The sequence below is a fragment of the Urocitellus parryii genome, chromosome 7 (genome assembly GCF_045843805.1).
Source record: "Urocitellus parryii isolate mUroPar1 chromosome 7, mUroPar1.hap1, whole genome shotgun sequence".
Lineage (NCBI taxonomy): Eukaryota > Metazoa > Chordata > Mammalia > Rodentia > Sciuridae > Urocitellus > Urocitellus parryii.
In genome coordinates, this window is record NC_135537.1 from 152,556,460 (window position 1) to 152,573,800 (window position 17,341).

Sequence of the window (17,341 nt, forward strand, 5' to 3'; positions counted from 1 at the left end):
TCAATACCCGAGGTCAGCTTTGGTTCATTCCTTCCCTCTCCGACTCTCTCCCAGGAACCTTAAAAAGGGTACTGGGCCAGGCCCAATGGCATATCCCTGTAATCTCAGTAATTTAGGAGGCTAAAGCAAGGGGATTGCAAGTTCAAGGCCAGTCTGGGCAACTTTATATCAAAATAAAAAATAAAAAGGGTTGGATAGATAGCTCAGTGGTAAGGTACCCCTGGGTTCAATCCCCAGTACCCAAAAAAAAGGTCTTGGGAGGTCAAAAGGGCAGCCAGAATAACCATGAGCCTCACCTCCCAGTCCAGGGTGAAAGGAGCTGGGGGGAGGGTGGATCTCATTCACCAGCAGATCTTAGGGGTCCGTGTGTCCCCAGGCAGAGGGCAGAAATTCTTGGGTGTAGAAAGCAGTGGCAATGCCCCATTTTCCCAAAAGATTAAGACTCTGCTTCTAAAATGTGAACATTTAGCCAATTAGCTACTGATAAACACAAGCTGTTCAAGGAGGTTAGGAAGATGGGGTGTGCACCTCAGAATTCAAATTCTAGAGAATTTTAAAATCCAACCTAAAAACCACACCACCAGTGAATCCACCGAGCAGAAGTTTCTCCAACTCCAAAACACAGGGTCTCAAGTGGTCCACGTCTCACATACCTGTTCTTACTTTCCTTTTTTCACCCTGGAGGTGAGGGGTAACTAGGGATTGAACCCACAGGTGCTTACTGAGCTACATCTCCAACCCTTTTATTTATTTATTTTTAATTTTTTAAATATTTTTAAATTGTAGATGGACACAATACCTTAATTTATTCCATCTATTTATTTATTTATTTATTTTTATGTGGTGCTAAGGATCGAACCCAGTACCTCACACGTGCCAGATGAGTGCACGATGGCTGAGCTACAACCCTAGCCCCTATTTATTTTTAATTTTGAGACCGGGTCTCGCCAAGTTGCTGAGGCTGGCTCTGAGCTTGTGATCCTCCTGCCTTGGCCCTCCCTAGTATAGGTGTGCACCCCCACATCCAGCACATACCTGTTATTGAGCCATGGGACGCTGTGCTTTTCAGGGAATCCCTTGGAAGACAGAAGGGATCTGGCAGGTGGAAAGAGCAACACTGTGTGGTTGTATTGTGCTGTGTTGTGTTGAGGAAGCTAACACAGAGTGTGGGAACACATTTGTTGAGTTGAACTCAATAATAAATCCTTACTTGAAAGCCAAATCTAAGCGGACACCCTGGCTCAACCTGGAGGAGAGAGCAATGGGCTGGATCCCAGACCTGCAGTTTGCTGACTCCCTGGCCCTGAGCAAGACCCTTGATCTCCCTCAGCCTTAGTTTCCCCATCTATGAAATGGGATGCTATTCCTGGGTATTCTGTGATTTCCCTCTGAAGACCAAATCGGATCTCGTGCGAGTGTGCTCTGCAAACCTGAAAAAGCACCGGCGGTATCAGTCTGTGGACTTGCCAAGCAACTCAGCCTTCACTTGTTTCAACATGTGACTGTTCTATCACAGACATCCTGTAACGGGGCCTCAGGGGAAACTGGACAGAGGCAGCTCTAATCCCATGCTGGCGTCAAATAGCTGATCACCTGAAGGGAGAAACCTTCCCTGGGGAAGGTAAGGGAACCTACCTATCATCTAATTAAAGTAAGCAGGTGAGCACGAGTTCAAAGGCAGGACCTGCTGACTCAGTGGGCTGCTCCTAGGCGGCCAGAACCAAAATCAGCAAAGGGGGTTCACGGCTCTTGGCTGTGGGAACGGCAGCCTCCAGGTGTACGGGCCACACACATGAAAAGAGAAGGTGGGGAGCACAGCCAGCCCCTCATCCCTGCCTTTGTCCTTGTTTGCACCCAACACAACTCTCCATTCCCACCAGGCTGTTGTATCTGAGTGCCCCAAACATGTGCACTCAGTGTGGCCTCTGTGCCCACATTCTTGCCTGAAACACACGACCTAATGTCATTATTGGTTCTTAATTGTGGGATACTGTTCTGTCACCATGTCCTCCTCATCCTCAGCTATTCCAAGAAGCCTGCCTGGCTTAACAGCCCTGCTCCCAACCTGCTCAGCCCCTGGTCTCCACAGCCACTCAGAATTCCACGCCATCTGACACACAATCCTGTATTCCACCACAGTTTCTACACACTCAGACTGGTTTCTAGCTACACCCACCTGAGGAGTAAAGCGAACGACTCTGGAGTAGAACCCCATCTGCTCTTCCCAAGGCTTCTTCTCTGGGGCCCCTTGTTCTGGACCACCCAGGAGAACGCTATTCATGCAGCCTCCTGGGACAGGCTGCTGACCTACTTGACCAGCTCAAGCCTGGGAAGGCTGCTAATCACCTGCTAGTCTAACCTACACAGCCAAAAATTAAGGCTCCAGCAGATTTTGTATCTTTTGGTGTCTTTACTCAATTGCTAAGTAGACCAGGTAAACGGGTGCCCATTTTCCATTCCAACCTCTGAAAAATTGAGGATCACTAATTCAGATTGCCCTGCAGCTAGGTATGAAAGGGGAAGTGCGGTGTTCTGTGCTTTAATTGCTTCCTCTGGCAGCAGGGTGAGGGAGATGCTTGGTTATTCAGCAGCAATGTCCTGAATCTTCACTGACCACCCCCCCCCACCATGGCCAATCTGTTTTTCTGGACAGGATCATGGCAGGGCCACGGCAGCAATGGAAGTTTCCAGGTCAGAAAGCGTAGTGACAGTGGTTCTGAACCCAGAAGCAGTTGTATCAGCTTCCTGATTAAGAGGGACTGCCAGTGACTGTCGAGACTAGCTACTTGAAGACCTACATTTCTAGCTGGGTGCACACTTGTCATCCCAGCAGCTTGGGAGGCTGAGGCAGGAGGATCCCAAGTTCAAGGCCAGCCTCAGCAACTTAATGCAGCCCTAAGCAACTCTGAGAGATCCTGTCTCAAAATAAAAAATAAAAAGGGCTGGGGATGCTGCTCAGAGCCACACAGCAGATCTGGCTTTATTTTTTTTGCCCCCCCCCAAAAAAAATAAAGCCAGATCTGCTGTGCGGCTCTGAGGGGGGGGGCTCCTGAAAACACTGTCAACTGGTTTCTCTCCCACTCCTAACGATTCCTGCAGGCATTTTAAAGCCCTCCAACAATTTCTTTTGTGCTTACCTAGACAGGAACGGATTCGATTCTGCAAATGAGACTTTTCTCTTTAAAGGCTGGAGGTATAGCTCAAAGGTAGAGTGCTTGCTCCAGCATTGCAAGAAGTTAAGTATTTTAAATGACATAACCCAGAACCTGGCATTTCAGTTTTGTTTCAGACTGGCTAACTGACCTGACCTGGGCAGGCACTTACTAATGTTTGAACTCGTGATCTGTAAAACGAGAACGGGAAACTAGATGATGCCCTTTAAATTCCGAATTTATTTTTGTAATTGATTAATCAATATAATCAATGCATCTCAGCGGGGGGAAAAAGAAACTGTTCTCGCTTCCCACTTGAGTGGTGACTCTCAAAATCATGGCCTGGGACAGACTTTCACCTGGCACTGAACATTTCCTATGAAGAAAGGGTACACATAGTAGGACTAGGAGGTGGAGGCAGAGGGTGTGGACAGCACATTTGAGAGTTTCTTCTAGAGAGAGTAGTAGTAGGCCTTGTTTCTGTGTGACTTGTATTTTTTTACAAAGGAAAGTACCTGTTGCTGCTATGTATGATAAAATATAAAATACACAGAAAACAGGCAGAGCTCGCCTTGCAATCTGTTGATCTGTACGCCCCCCCCCCGCACCAAAAAAAAAGAAAGAAATATATCAACATGTTGACCATGATTCTCTGTGCAGTGAGACTGCAGGTCATCTTTTAATTTTCATACTTTTTGGCATTTCCTAAATGTAAATAGAAGAGGGTAGAGCCTCCTCACACTCCCCTCTTTTCACGACGGTGGTGGTAGTTTCTGGGGATGGTTACAACGAAGGTTCTGATTCAGAAGAAAACTATTTCCATCCTCAAGCCTGGATAAATGTTAACCAAGTAAGATTCGCAGGTGGGTAGGCCAGTGTGCCAAAGATAAATAAGCAGGTCAACAAGCCCGAAAGAAAGAGCTGCATGCCACACCGAAGAGGGGCAATGAAAGAGAATACACGACTGTAGCTGAGTTGAGAAATGCCCGTCTTTTAAAAATTCAGCTTTACTCTTTAGCACAAATGAAGATGCTTACCATAAACTTTTTTTTTGGGGGGAGGGGGGGAGGTGCTAGGGATCAAACCCAGGGCCTAGCACATGCTAGGCAAGTACTCTACCACTAAGCTATATCCCCCAGCCCTATTTATTTATTTATTTAGAGGCAGGGTCTTCCTGCTTCAACCTCTGCAGTGGCTGGGATTACAGGTGTGCACCACCACGTCCAGCCCTAGATATCACTTTTATAAATACTTGTTTTTTTTTTTTTTAAGAGAGAGAGAGAATTTTTTAAAAATATTTATTTTCAGTTCTCGGCGGACACAACATCTTTTTGTTGGTATGTGGTGCTGAGGATCGAACCCGGGCTGCACGCATGCCAGGCGAGCGCGCTACCGCTTGAGGCATCATATCCCCAGCCCCAATACTTGTTAATATTTAAAAATTAAGTTAACTTTTGTGCCAGACATGGTGGCATACACCTGTAATCTTAGTGACTCCACAAGCTGGGATCTGAAGATCACAAGTTCAAGGCCAGCCTCAGCAACTTAAATGAGATTCTATCTCAAAATAAAAGTAAAAAGGAATAAAGATGCAGCTCAGTAAAACAACAGTCATGGGTTCTACCTCCAATGCCAAAAAACAAAAATAAAACTAAGTTACTCCTTCAAGCCTTTGGTTATGGTATAAAGTAGCACCATTTATCCTTATGGGAGCAACACGAGATTAAAAATGATTTTTAAAAGATTATATATAAATATACCTATACAATACAGTATGGCTATTTGGATATTTTTAAACATAAAAAGATATGTAATGTCATATAATTTTATTACAAATGCACACACACTTATGTGTGTGTATATGTATAAAACCCCCTTTAAAATATGCATAGCCTTAGGGCTGGGGATGTGGTTCAGTGGTACATTAGTACTAGCATACACGAGGCCTTGGGTTCAATCCCCAGTACCGAGAAAAAAAAAATGGCTTTTAACCCAAAAATTCTACTTCTAGATGCCTTGTTGCAGGCTGATGTAGTGGCTCACACTTGTAATACCAGCGGCTTTGGAGGCTGAGGCAGGAGGATTGCGAGTTCAAAGGCAGACTCAGCAAAAGTGAGGCGCTAAGCAACTCAGTGAGACCCTGTTTCAGAATAAAACACAAAATAGGGCTGGGAATGTGGACCGAGTGCCCCTGAGTTCAATCCCCTGCACACGCACACACCCCCAAAAAAGATATCTGTTGCAAGGAGGGGACCAGAGATGTTGGTAAGGGGTATTGTACAAAGATATTCCAGTGTTTTATATAGTAATAAATCATTAACAAGCTAACTCAGAGTAGGCTTTGGTCACAAAATATAACCGTTACATCACAATACTCCACAGATAGTAAGAACCACATCATAAAAATAGCAAATGGCAGGGGGATTCATGATATAGCTGTAAAAGCAAATTAGCAAATAATCTCTCTCTCTCTCTCTCTTTCTCTCTCTCTCTCTCTCTCTCTCTCTCTCTCTCTCTCTCTCTCTCTCTTCTCTCTCCTCTCTCCTCTCTCCTCTCTCCTCTCTCCTCTCTCCTCTCTCCTCTCTCTCCTTGAAAAGAAAAACAGGATGGAGGAAATGTTAATGATGAACACCTCTAAATGGTTAAGTCCTGGGGTTAAGGGAACTTCTACTCAGTTTTAGTGGTTTTCCAAAATGTCCCTACATTTTTGTAACTGGAAGAGGAGGGCAGAAGCAGTAATCAGTGTTCTAAATAAACAAACGACCCAAGTCTCTCCTTTCTGTCAACGTCCAAGCTGGAGTGGAGAGTGGTTTTTATCGAAGGCCGATCTCGTAATGTGACCCCATCAGCTGTCCCAACGGAACAAACATTACGCACTTGCCATGTGTGGGGTGGGAAGAGTATTTTATCCTATTTTTTAATTAATTGATTGCAGTCATGAGCATTTGAAATGTGACTATTTTATAGAGCCAAAATTTACATTTATCTCCTTTTTTAAAGCCCATTTAGCAAATTAACAAGAAAACAGCAGCACTCAAGGAAGTTACCGAGCCTTCCCGCATGTGTCATGTATAAAATAACTATGGACCTCACAGGAGTCTCCTGGGGATCAAGTAAGACCATCTCGTAAAGAACTCTGGAAAAAATTAAACGCTGTGCAAGTCGGAGTGAACTACTAGGATCGTCAACAGCCCGCCTGCTTCGTGACTTCACCGTGGGGTTTCTTGCCTCTGGTGAGGTCACCCATGTCCGGCACCAAGGATCTGCCCGTCCCCAGCCTCAGTGCAAAGCTCCCTGTGACCACAGAGCATCTCTCTGGGTGAAGGGACCATCAGCTTTCGCAGGATCCACCAGCGGGGACAGGTTACAACTGCAGCTCAGGAACTTAAATCAACTGCAGCTGCTGCTAAATTGCATCAGGGCAGGGGTAGCAGGGTCTCTGCTGAAATCCCAACAGAAACATCTTGGGGTCAGGTGGCCATCACTGAATATCCTAGAGGTCTCGCTCCAGAGCAGATACCTTGGGGCTGAATCTGGACTTTCTCCCCTAGGACATGGCCTCTTGGGGTAGAAAACATTATCCAAGAGCAACAGAAGCAGCAGTTGACTGTGGCCTGGGACCCAGCACTAGAAGCCAAAAGGGTTTTGAAAAGGGTCCTTTCTCCCCACCGGACGCTGTGATATGGGGCAAAACAGTGGCATTTCTTCCATTAGGAAAGGTACAAGTAAATCCAACCCCTCAGTGACTCAAAGAGTCCTTTTCCATGATCTGTCTGAATTTGTGAGGTTCTGCCTAATGTTTAAGATATTCTGATTAAAAATGCAAACAGCAGCACCAGTAACTGCCAAGGCAGGCCCAAGCAGGAAAGGGCACACAAATTCCCCTTCTGCTAACTGTGGTTTTCACAGTGAACCTAAACTGATGGCTGGAAATTAACTCACTCAGTTAATAATTCAAACTCATGGGCTGGGCAAGTTTTAACGTTTCAATGTGGGTTTACAATTAACCCAGCAACAGTGTTTAAAAGTGTTTGATTTTTAATTAGTCTATTGATTTACCAGTCTGGTTAACAATACTTCATTCCCAGGCCCTTTATCCTGTCTTCTATTCTTGTCAAGAAGGGGATAGTGAAGGTTATTCTGGCTCCTCTCTCCCCTGAACTCCTCCACACTACTGGTCCCGGCTCTCCCTAGGGACACAGGATAAGATGTCAAGACCAGGAGGCATGAAACCTGACACCTGGATCCCGTGTGGCCTTGGCCAAAAGCAAGTAACCACTCTCTGACTCTGTTTCTTCATCCGTAAAATGGGATGACTACACCTCATAGAAACGCCGTGACCATTAAATGAGATGAATCAAAACCACTCAGAACAGTGCCTGACGACTACACGGGTCATGCAGCCTCTGGAAAATTCCACTGTATGCTGGTGAAAGGAGGAGAGTAAAAAAGACTTGAGTCTTTTTTACCCCATGAAAGGGTGGCAGAGATGGCCAGGGATTTCAAACCACAATTTGCAAAGCACCTTTTTAGTTCATTCATTTGCAAGACGTTGTTCTTGGTGTCCTGGGGGCTGCTTAAGAACAGAGTCTGTAGCTTACATTTTTTTGTGCTCTGAGTTCCGAAGCTGGTGAACTGCCTTTAACGCCACCCTCTCTGAACCCACCTTAAGGCCAGAAACCTACAAACCAAATGCAGCTGCTTGATGCTGGAGGAGGATCTGTAGACTCCAACTGCCACTGGGCCTTTGGGACACTGTACAGCTAGGAAGGGGGCATCCCATGGGAACTGCGGGCACAGCTCTTACTATGGGTGACCTCTCTAGGAGGGACACTTCTTCACAGATAAGCAACCTGGATGACGCTCAAGGCGTGTATTTATAATGGCTCCTCCTGGAGCGCTCAGGGTACCTTATAGGCAGGGATTTAAAACCTCCTGGTTGGCTTCCCACAAGTCCCTCTTAACAAGCCCCTGGGGAGAGACCAGGAGCTGGGTCCTGTTCCTAGGCTACAGGAGCAGCGTGAGGAAGCGAGGAAAGGGGCTGCCGGGGGCCCTCTCGGCCAGTTGTGGAAGCATCACCCTCTCCAAGGCCTGGGACTCTCCCAGCGTCCTCCTGCCCACGACCAGGGCACCCCAGGGCCAGTTCTGCGCAACATGACATCTGCGCCCGCACACATCCACCATGACCTCAGAGCACTTTCTATCAGCAACCAATTTCTCATTCTCTCTCCTGATACAGCTTAAAATTAAAGAAAAAAAAATTTAATCACAATTCAGGAAAACACACCCACGCATCTCGTTCACCCAGCATGAAGCCATCCCCCTCAAGCAGAGCTCCATCTCTGCTCCACGGCTGAGAGCGAAAGAGAAGGAAATGCCATTTTTGTACCAAAATGCTGCCTCATCCTTCCCTAGGAGTCCCCTACCTGAGTGTGCGTTTGCAAGTCTAATTTGGATATCACTATTTGAATACACTTTGGAGCTGGGAAAACAAGCCAAGAGTTCAGAGGATCCAAGGCAAACTCAATCTGACAGCCACAGTCCTGACGGCTGCCAAGTCTGATTGACTAGTTGGATATATTTAGATACGGGGGAGGAGGGGGGTGAAACACTGTTGGGCCTCCCAACTCCAGAACACTGTGTTGGTAATGACAGACTAGCAAATAAACAGCCAACAGCCATTCAACCACATCAGCTGGCATCCCGGGCACAGGATCCTCGCCCCCAGGGACTACGCAGAATTCTAAAAGCCACCTACGCCATGGGGGGGGGGGGACGACAGAGGAGGAGGCAATTAAAAAGGGTTCTGCCGTGGCATCCCCACCGTCATACCTTAGAAATAAGCAAATATGATCTATTCTTTTGCCCCCAATCCCCTCTGCATTCCCGTTCTAGAACAAGTTCAATATGGAGCAAAGACGACAGGCCACTGTCATCCAGTTAAGTCTTGGACCTGGCTGCCACTTGTGCAAAAGTTCTGTTTGGAATCTGACCCTCTCCACCACTAACTATTTCATGTGGGGTATTTCTTCTTTCTTTCAAGAGACGAAAATACTGACTTACGGTACAGGGTATCAGGGTTGTTAATTACAGACCCCCACACCAGGTGTGCACACATCATTCCTTTTAGATGAAGGTAAAAGGCCCAGGTGGGGGAGATGGACAGACTCCAGCACCAAAACTGGTCTGTTCAGAAGCCCCAGACCTAGAACAAATTGATCACCCCCTGTTGGCCTATGTTTCCCCAAATAAAAAGTCAGGATAATAATACACATCACAGGGACGAATGGTGTACTCATTCAACAAACACTGCAACTCTACTGTGCGCAAGGCACTATAGAAGATACTGAGGTACATCCAGGAGCAAAGTATATAAACTTCTGAATGGCACCAGGAACACAGTAAGTGCTCAATGCATGTGGGCTCTAATCTACCTCTATGACACGAGCCACCAGTCACCAACCTTCTCATGCCCTTTCCTCCCCCCATGTGCCCTTTTCTGGGCTTTTCTAGTACACGGAGCTCTCGAGCTTGCTCCTCCAGCCCTCCTGACCTAACTCGGTTCATGCTAAGTTCTTCCTCCCATGCAGTCACTCCTTGAAGTTCCCAACAGATGCCCCTTGGACTAGGCTGTCATGTCATTCCATCATTTCCTCCAGATACTCTGCAGGTGGTACTGATGCGTCCACTTGTGGCTTCAGCACAGTGTCTGTCCCCACACCTCCCTATGGGCTCCATGCAGGCAGGAGGAGCACCCTCCTTTCCTCTTTGCATTCAGAGAAGCAATAACAGTACCAGTGCATACTTGGTGGGACAAATACATAAATGGAACCACCATTTAAAGGAGGGATCCCTGATGTGTTCAAAGGTCTCTCCTCCATCGGTAGGAACAACCCAGAACTTGTCCCAAGGCAAGTCATCTAAAACCACTGCCCCTCAAATTTCTCATCTGCAAAATAAAGTTCTGGTAAACAGTCAAGACCTGCAAATTTTTCCCCCCAAACTGGGTCTCAACACAGGAGATATTTCTCTGAACATGGCTGGACCTTAGGAGACAGCAAGTTACTTTTGTGAGTTTTTTTTGTTTGTTTTTGTTTTTGTTTTAAAAAAATAAAAGTAAGTTAGTTGGGTATCAACTGCTAACAGACAGGAAGTACCTCGAGGTCTGAAAAACAGAGGGTTTTGTTGAATTTTTTTAGAAAGAATAAATAAATTGAGGCTTTTGTTTCGGGCAAAAATTCTGTGCCATGGAGGATAAAAGCCAGCCGTGCTAAAAAGGAAAAAAAAAAAATGAATAAATAAATAGCCCATGCAGGCAGATCTGAGCCACACATCCGGGTTAGCAGAGCAGAAAGGACACACAGGCCCAAAGAAGTCCTACTGTTCTTGGGACAAGGCTCTCAAATGGGGACTCTGGGCTCACAGGAAAAGAAGTCGGAGGTCCTCACACCGCTGAAGACCCAATGTTGCATTTCCAGGGTGCTGTCTGGGGGAGCGATGTGGCTTTTCCTTGCGGGGACAAGGGAGCAGGAGTGGGGAAGGGGGCTTCGTGAGGCGATGGTTATTGTATGGGTGGAAATCGGGCTTAAATGCAAGCCCATTAGAGAAGCAGAACCTTAATTTATCAATTAGACGCCATCTGTGGATTGTGTTCCTTGAAATAATTGTTGAATTTGACAATGCACTGCAGCTTTACAAAGTTTCTGCCATCCTTGATGCCGTTTAATTAAATTTCTGCACTTAACTTTGATTGCACTGAAAGCGCTGATGCCTTCCACAGATTGAGCTCCTCGGCCACCTGCTGTGTTGGAGCCAAGCGTGTTTCCAGAGCAGGGAAAATATGTATTTTCTTTTATTTTAAGCCTCGTCTTTTCTCAGCCTTCACCCAAAGGGAATCTAGTCTCTGGCTGCACGGGAGGGACGGTGTCTCCAAACCCAGCCGGCCCAGCTCCAGCCCCTCCCCACCTACACCAAGTCTCTCTGTTCTTTTATTGTGTCTCACAGAGAGAGTTAACAAAAACAGAATCCCAGACACTTACCAAATGCAGAGAAGCAGCTTAAAATAGAACACAATAATTATCACGTAAAACAACCCAGAGAGCAGGTTTCAGGTGGGAGCTGCTTCTGCCCACCCAATCCTCAAAAGGAACATACGGACAGGTCAGCACAGGCTGAGGGCCTGGGGTCTGGGGTCCCCATGAGTGGGCTCAAGTGGACAGACCAGCCAGGGCCACACTTTAGGATGTTCAAAGATGTTCAAAGCACATCTGGAGGGCAGCTTCTCACCAACCTGGTTGAAGAGAAACCCTGACCACTACCCACTCAGGGCCTCCTACCCATCTTCACTTATTATGTTTTTATTGTGGAAAATATATATAGAATATCAAATCACCATTCCACTTTCTGTCTATGAATTTGGCTTTTTGAGAAACCTCATATAAAAGGATCACAAGTGCCGGGCGCGGTGGCACATGCCTGTAATCCCAGTGGCGCACGCCTATAATCCCAGCAGCTCACAAGGCTGAAGCAGGAGGATCACAAGTTCAAAGCCAGCCTCAGCAACTCAGGGAGGCCCTAAACAACTCTATGAGATTCTGTCTCTAAATAAAATATTAAAAGTCTGAAGATGTGGCTCAGTGGTTAAGTGCCCCTGGGGACAATCCCCAGTACCAAAGGTGGGGGGGGGGGGTGACTGGTCTATTCCCCTCAGAATAATGTCTTCAAGATTCATCCATCATGTAGCATATGTCAGAATTTCCTTTTTAGGACTGAGTAATATTCCAGCTCTTGTATATGCCACATTTTATTTATCCATGATCTGCTGGTGGACATGTAGGTGGTTTCCACAACCCTGGCGTGCAAACAAAATATTCAAGTCCCTGCTTTCTAATCTCTTGGGTATATAACCAGAGTGGAAATGCTGGGTGGGTGCACCTTTCTGAGGGACGGCCATACCATCTCCCATCTCAGTCACACCATTTTACATTCCCATCACCAAGCAACACAGAAGGGTTCCAACAGCTTTGGTTTTTTATTTTTTATTTATTTATTTATTTATTTATTTATTTATTTTTTACTAAGAACTTTACAATTAAATCATGCACTTGGATTGAACATGGCCCTCTCCAGATTATTTTTTTAATACAAATATTCCGTGAACAGCATTACATCAAGATAAACACTTGAGCATGAATTTCTGTCATGCAGGAAATATCAAAGGGGTGTTGTGTAAAGAATGAAAAGAAGGGCAGAGCACACAGGCAGGAAAAATAAGCTTGGCGCTTTTTTGCCTTCCTAGAACCACATGGCTCCTCCAAATCCTCAAAAGATTTATGGACTCAAACTTCAGAACTATGAAATAAAATTCTCATGAAATGCAGTTGCAACATGTCAATGGATCATTACAACAGCCACGTAGCAAGCCATAAACTCACTGGGCAAACAGACTCGGGTCAGATATTAATTTCCATGGTGAGCCAGGTGACCACAGACAAGTGACTTCATCCACTCCCCTTTCAGATCATCACAGGGGGCTTTCCTGGATCCTGGTTGAACGCTGTGCCACCAAACACAAGCAAGCAAAGACTTCTCTCACCCAGCACCATGACAGAACAAAACTTCGATGGAGATGGGAATTTACATTTAATTTAAATGTCTGAGCCCGGCTCTGCTTCTACAAACTGCAAGTCTGATGTCCATCGCTCTATGACAAGGAGAATGTGTTCACAAAGATCCTGCCTCCCCTGGGTTCCAGATGGTTCCATGGGCCATCCCGGCAGTTCTGGCCCCAGCCGAGTTAAGGGGTGCTCACCTCCAGAAGGAAAAGAACACAGGCCACCAGAGTACAGCCCCTTCCTGACAGTCAATTATTCCAGTGCCAGAAATAAATTCCATCTATTCCAGGAGAACTCGGTTTTGTGTATCTTCTATTTTCTGGCAATGACAATTTGCAAAATATATGAGAAAATGGGATTTCACTGTGCTACCTTTGGAAGACTGACCACATCTGCATATCCAAACTGACCCAGGAGAGAGATATTAGGGCACTTGTTTGAATTTGGGGTTCAGCTGGGGATGTGGCTCAGTGGTAAAGCGTTTGCTAGCTTGGTGCAGGCCCTGGGTTCAATCTTCAGCACAACTAAAAATGAAAATAAGCAACTCTGAATTGGGGGCTTCAGAAAGCACAGGTTCACAACAGGTCCCCCATGCAGTCCCCCCATCTAGGGAAGCAGACTGGAGACACTCAGTATCTCTCCCATGCTCTTTTCCTCTTGTTAAAATCCATGACAAATGTTATGGACAAGTTAGAACCATCAAAACGAGGCAGTTCACACGGAATCTGCATTTCCCCCTTAACCGTGTGGCACCTACATGCCCTGTAATTAGCCTCTGCCCAATGCGTATTAAGCTGTATGGAGGTGCAAAGGGTCAATTATATCACCAAATGAAGGAAAGAAAAAAACACTTGTCTTGGCTTCTGGTTCTGTCTTAAATTAACTTTTAATATTGAGCAAAATGTTATATTCACTTTTTCCCGTTTTCTGAAATTTTTCTTCTGTGGAAGCAATAAGGGATTCTTAAAATTTAATAGAACTAAGAACCCAGAGAAGAATCTCTCCGGGAGCATCAATGCCAGCAGTAATAGTTTCTTCTTGTGGGTTTGCACAAACATCCAGAAACAACACCCACCTCAGTACTACTACATCAGACTAGTGGGCTCCGGGCTCCTGGGGCCTTCAAGGGCCAGGAGAGCATCAGAGAACAAGGGCAAGTTGGCTTTGGAGCTAGAGAGTGGAGCCAGAGCCCCTAGATATATACTCCTCTCTTGCACCCAGCCCTGAGCCACCCTCTGCTCAAACCTTATATGCTTCCCAGGGAAGCCTGAATCCAGCAGGTGAGGGCCCTTAGCCATTGTCAAGGCAGCCTCCTCCCAGAGACAAGAGGCTCCACCAGCTAGGCAAAGGTAAAGTTTTAAAGAGGAATTATTGTTTCAACAGTGACACCCACAATCTTCTGTGAAGCAAGGCAGGGTACAAATTCCACCCAGATTCAAACTAAGCGAATATGCATCAACAGCCCATCTCCTCCCCTCATCCTAAATCTCAGTCCACAGGAGTCCCCCCAGGAGTCCCATGTCTGCTCGGAGGGGCTGCAGAGCCCAGCCCTAGTACACAAAATGCAGGGCCAATTTCCACTCCCTCCTCACACCATGCTTGAAGGCAAAGAACTTTCTGGAAAACAGCATCCACATCACCTCTTTGGTGCTGAGCCTGGGACATCATGCGGGGACTTCCTGAGTGTAAGGTGGAGGCCAGGCTCTCAGTTTCTGCAACGAGTTTCCCAGAACACACCAAGTCACAGACAAAAGGTGCTGAGTGACATCATGTGGGGTGCGGGGCAGAGGCGGAGCTAAGGCAGTGTGACCAGGAGAACACTCATAAGGGGATTAAAAACTATACTGCGCACAGAAGAAAGCAGAGTAAGCCTACAGGAAAGGAAATGGGAGTGGGGTTCAGCTCGCAGCCCAGAGCAGGTACTTCCCAGGGCAAGTAGCAGAGCATGCTACAGCAGCCAGAGTCCTGCAATGTACATGTCACCGGCTGACCACAGCCACTGGACCGCACATCTGATTTCCCCACCCATGACTGGCACATATCCTGCCGTCCAACACTATTACCAATACCACTACCAGCTTTCCGTGAGGGCTCACCCACACGACCTTGGGGGAGCCCATTTTAGAGATGAAGAAGTGAGATTTAGACAGGTACCTCCCAGCCCACAATCACAGAGGCTGAAAGCTCAATTTCGAGCCCTGGTCTTTCTGATTTCAAGGTCCCTGCATTTAACTATCAGCATCTTCCATCTCCCTTGCAGCTGCATTCATAGTAAGATTAAAATACCCACAGAGTCAGCCAAAGTGGGGACCCCCAACTGCTTTTGACTAGCTGGCTTTCCTAAAGGTCCCCCCACACATACACCTTGACCCAAGCAGCGGGATCTAATGGTTCTGGTTCCAGGAACTAGAGGAGATGGGTACGATCTAAAGCGCTCCTCTGGGAATGCCTGGAAAAACGAAGGGCAACTCTGGCAAGGACGGAGGACCACCTGCTAACTGGTCTAGACAGCCATCCCCAATTCCCTACCCACATTCTGACAGACAACTGCATCGAGAGTCTTTGTGGGTGGATCCAGATGCCCCCCCTCCCCGCGCCGAGGAACAACCCTGAAGAACCCGAGTTCCTAATGACCTGAATCATTAAACATGTGATCTGGCAAGTACTGAACCTTGACCTTTGCCATCTTCAGAAAAGCCAACTCTGACCCATGACTGGAACCCATCTGGACAAAGATGCCTGCAGAAGTCATTCTGGCTTTACAGGTACAGATGCTGTCCAGAAAAACAAAACCAAACCCACAGCGGCCTTCCCCTTCCTTTCTTTGCCCTCAACTTTTCACTGTTGCTTTTCTTCAGGGGCAAACCGTCACCAAGGCCTGTAACTAGGAGCCTTGTGGGCCCCGAACAGCGGCCCCATACGGTGTTCTGGTGGGTCACGGAGTACCATTCACGACACAAGTAGGAAAAGAAAGAGGTGACCCACTAAGCCCAGAGGGGAGATGGGATGTGCAGGAATCTTGGCTGCACTGTCACATCCACGAAGGTCAAAGGTGAGGCCAAAGACTCAGTAAGAGCAATGAGGGAGCACCTTTAGCTTGCCAAAAAAAAAAAAAAAAAGGAGGGGAGTAGGGGAGGGTGATTATTAATCTGAACAGCAAGCATTTCCCCCTGAGCATTTTCCCTTCGTATTTACTGATGAAATCTCTGTGAATAAAAACACAATCCTCTTACTGGGCAAAGAAAGACACATACACAAAAGCCCCTCAACTGAAAAATCAAGTCCAGCAGGTCGTGATTCCACCTTTAAGTGAACAGGATGCAGCCACAAGGGCCTGGAAAGGGAGCAGGCGTCATTGTTAATAAGTAAGCAGCAGCGGCCTGTACAAAGCTCTGCTAGCCTTGGCAAGCGCAGGGATCAGGGCCGAGCAAGCGCCACCCCATGGAGCCAAGAAAGCCCAAGGTCTGGGGCAGAGCAGCAGAGAGCGAAGGTCTTTGCCCAAGTGGGGTTCCCTAACCGGCCCCAGACCACTGCTTCCTAACTTGTTTTCCCCACCAGCAGCAGAGGGAGATGGGGGTTCCTAGAACCTGAGGGGTGGGTCCTGGAGCCTAAGGCTATCCAGAGGCTGTCACCTGGGGGACCAGAAGTTCAGAACCGAAACAAGGGGACAGGAGCTGCAGCCACCAATGTGCAGTTCTTGGCTGGAAAAGGAGTCCTCTGCTCCAGGGGAAGAGGCATCTTGGTATCAGGGAACAAGGAGGAATGGGGCCAGACCTCCTTTGTGTTCCCAGGAAGGCCTGAATGGTGAGGGAGAGGGCAAGCACCCAGCAGCTAGGCAGGAACTAATCTGCCTGGGAGAACTGGGGAAGGGTCCCCTGAATGGGCCTCCAGGCAGCTGGCCAGGAGGTGCCAGTGCTGGCTGGCTGTCTCAACCCGTCCAAAATAACCACACCAATTTGCACACGAATAAGCAAACACAAAACCCCTAAGCGAGGGCATTCAAAACCGAAAGCAGCTGCTAATCACCTGTTTTAATTTTTCCCCCTTAAATTAGCTGCAACTAAGAATTTTTCAAACTCTCAAGCACAATACACAGCTTAACATTTTTCATACACCTGTAAAACCACTAAGTTAAATCCCATTACAAAAGACTCCAACTTATAAAAGAGCAGTTCAAATACAGTTCTTATCAAATACAAACAATGGAAAATGATTTAGGCACAGAACATCAGTCACTGGAAATTAACATTTGAAAAAAATTTTTTACATAAAAACCATCTGTGTATTGAGATGGTGCACTCTGCTAAACCACGGGCCTAATTAAGGAACTAGGAACCAAGGCGTTACATGGTAATGCATTAAGTTTTGGTTTTCTTCTTCTTTTTTTTTTTTTTTTTGAGTCTTGCTGAAATCTTATCAATATAGAACGGGCTGTCCTTTCCTCTCTGCAAATCTAAAATAATGTCTATGTCAAATTGCTGAGTGCTGTGGCTGACGGACAAAACACGACCTGTCTTAATCTGGGGTGGTTCTCCCATGCCAGCATCTGCACCCAAGGATTTCTCCTTAAGATCC

General features: G+C 46.7%; 1 protein-coding gene across 9 annotated transcripts in view; it reads right to left on the reverse strand.

Annotated features, from left to right (window-relative positions):
- Positions 1 to 17,341, reverse strand: part of Msi2 (musashi RNA binding protein 2) — a 366,811-nt gene that overhangs the window by 258,037 nt on the left and 91,433 nt on the right. The gene's annotated exons all lie outside the window — the stretch shown is intronic.